This window comes from Rhipicephalus sanguineus, chromosome 2 (assembly GCF_013339695.2).
Source record: "Rhipicephalus sanguineus isolate Rsan-2018 chromosome 2, BIME_Rsan_1.4, whole genome shotgun sequence".
NCBI classification, from domain to species: Eukaryota; Metazoa; Arthropoda; class Arachnida; order Ixodida; family Ixodidae; genus Rhipicephalus; species Rhipicephalus sanguineus.
In genome coordinates, this window is record NC_051177.1 from 232877647 (window position 1) to 232880559 (window position 2913).

A 2913-nucleotide genomic window follows, 5' to 3' on the forward strand; every position below is an offset into this window, starting at 1 on the left:
AATAAACTTTATTGTCAACCAGCAATTTAAGTGCCTTGGCCTAGGCCTCCCACGTGGGGACGTCGATGAAGAATTTTGCAGAGCCCCTTGTAATGGGTTGGAAGCATCCAACAGCCCATTCGTTGCGCAATTCGCATTGTGTGACGCCTGGTTACAGAATTCGCGTTGTGTGGTGCGTGGTTGTTATTTCACTCTTCTACCACACTAAATTACATATATTAATGTAGTTCCTTCTGGACATAAAGCTTGTACAGCGTCTTCTTGCACGGCAGTTCCAAGTACCGGCATGGCCCTGAGGTACAACACTGGGCTCCCACGCAGAGGGCCCACGTTCGAACCCCGTTTCATCCTGGAAATTTTTTCTTATTTCGTTTTTTTTTCTTATATCGAGTGATAGTGGTTACGGACACCGGCGTCGGCGGCGGCGGACAACTACTGCGCCAAAAACGGCCGTTGAAATGATCTCATAACGGCTTTCGCTGTAAAAGCATCACCAGAGCGACGGCAGCCCTTATCACCCTTGGGTAGAGGGTCGATCGTACGGCTTAGGTACTCAGCATGGTCTCCAAAAGGTATTGTGATGGGGAGAACTTCTCCGAGGTCCTACGGTGTGGAAACGCAAGACGGTCGGGTGTTTAGACGTAACAGACGGCATCTCCTTCAGACTCGTAAACCGTGGACAGCAGACGTGAGTGATGATGATTGTGGTCCCTCCGAGACTAGGTCCGCTGACTGTGGGGCACCTGCATCGAGTAGCTCCGTTGATGCTACACCGCGCCAGTCTACACCGCACCCTCAGGTGACGTCCGCCGGTGGTGTTCCAGTACCAGCTACACCACACCACGGGCAATCTCCTCCCAGGCTGACACTGGTCCCAAGAAGATCGGGTCGCACCACTAAGCCACCGCAGCGGCTTCGTTACGATGCAGCCTTTAATTAATCAAATAACCTGAACTTTCATGCTCATTCCTTACCCCTCAGAGGATGTATCAGGCATGCGCTCTCTGCGCTGCCTGCCTTATCACGATAGCACTGCTATCACACATTTCGCCACTATAAGAGCGTGACAATAAACCCTGTCTTCATTCTTGTTCCTGCCATCATGTAGTTGCCTCGATCCTTACTAGACCAGCATTGAAACAGTACAATTTCTTCTTCTTGATTTCAACTATGATATCCTTAACCCCCGTTTGTCCCCTGGCCCATTCTGCCCTCTTCCTGTCTCTTAAGGTTATATACACCTATCATTTTCATTTCCATCGCTCGCTGCGTCGTCCTCAATTTAAGTGAACCCTCTTTGTAAGTCTCCAGGTTTCTGCTCCGTAGGTAAGTACCGGTAAGATGTAGTTGTTACTGTAAGACAACATAAAAAAGCCAAAACACCATCGGACATGAGCGCATGCGCACCATAACACTCCGAGGTGCTTTCTTATACCTGCATCCCCACATGTTACCACCTTACATGCGCAAGATTTCCTTTCCGATAGTCAAGCTCTTTACGGGACAAAGCTACCGACGCAATACTGACACATTTTCTTTCATTCTCGCTTATAGCAAACGCTTCTATAATTTCTCGCGTTGCCTGATCCTTGCCTTCCATTAGCACACGTGTGACGGTGAATTCTGGAGCACAACCACACCGGCGGCGATGGTCCGCCAGATGTCCCCCCGCTGCCTGCGCATCAACTGCCGCACGGTGCTCTCGCAATCTGTCATTAAGAAAGCGCCCGGTTTGTCCTATGTAGCATCTGCCACAAGTAAGGGGTATCTTGTACACGACACCCATCTTGCAAGGTAGGAACGGTGTCGCGTACATTTTGGTGCACGCACTTTTTTCTTTGCGACCGTTCACCACAGGGCCCATACGGGCCAGCTTCTCTGGAGCAGAGAAAATCTCATTTCTGACGGTCTTTTGGCTTGTTTACGTTGCCTTGCAGTAATAAATCAGTTGATGTCTTGCGTCCGTCCTGTGTATGTGTTCCTTACTTGTGTCTGCGTCTTGTTTTTTGCGCTACGAATATGGTTACATGTAAATGTTTCCATGTCACACTACAAGTTAAGCCGCACCGGTGGCCTAACGCAACGTCCAGACCGAGTGCGATCAACCGACACAGGTGGACTTGAGGGAGCAGCCGGAGCAACTGGTGGCGATGCAACTGGTAAAGGAGTAAGTGCCCTGGAAGTTGGACTGCTGCACACGGGCTCTGGGCGAGTTGGAGTCTGTGGAAGGCTTTCGGATCCTTGTGTCCGTGGACTGGAGCTGCCGAGGTCTAGACCCCCTGATGACGGAGACTGCTGCGGAACCAGATGTCTCCGGTTGCGGACGAGAGCACCTGCATCCGTCTGGACCATGTAGGAGCGTGCACGCTGCGCTCGGCTAACAGTGCCAGCACAACCTGTGTCGCGAATCAACACTCTCTCTCCCTCCTCCAGGGGCCGCAAATCTTGTGCAGCATGTCGACGGTCGAAACCTTCACGCGGGCGACTTGGGCCGTGTCACGCCGGTGGAAGTCGGCAGTGTAAGCGGTTCTGGCCGTTGGGACCGGAAGGCGAGTCCTGAGGCTGCGCCCCATGATCAGCTGAGCAGGGCTGTACTCGGTCACGCCAGGTGCATTGTGGTATGCCAAGAGGCTCAAAGGCCAGTCCGGAGACTTCTTGAAGAGTTCCTTAACCGTCCGCACCATACGCTCGACTTCCCCGTTAGACTACGGGTACCTGGGACTGCTGGTGACGTGGAAGAAGCCGTTGCTCTGGGTTAGGACGCGGAATTCTGCCGACGAAAATTGAGGCCAATTATCACTGAGAAGGGTCTCTGGGATCCCATGCCTCGCGAAGACACTTTTTATGATGAAGATCACCGCTGTAGACATCGTCGAGCGAAGGGACAGCACTTAGTGGGTACCTCGAGTAGTA

At 52.1% G+C, this 2913-nt stretch overlaps 1 pseudogene; it reads right to left on the minus strand.

Annotated features, from left to right (window-relative positions):
- Positions 1-2049: 2049 nt before the first annotated feature.
- On the minus strand, positions 2050-2684 carry LOC125757535 (uncharacterized; annotated as a pseudogene).
- Between the last annotated feature and the right edge of the window lie 229 nt (positions 2685-2913).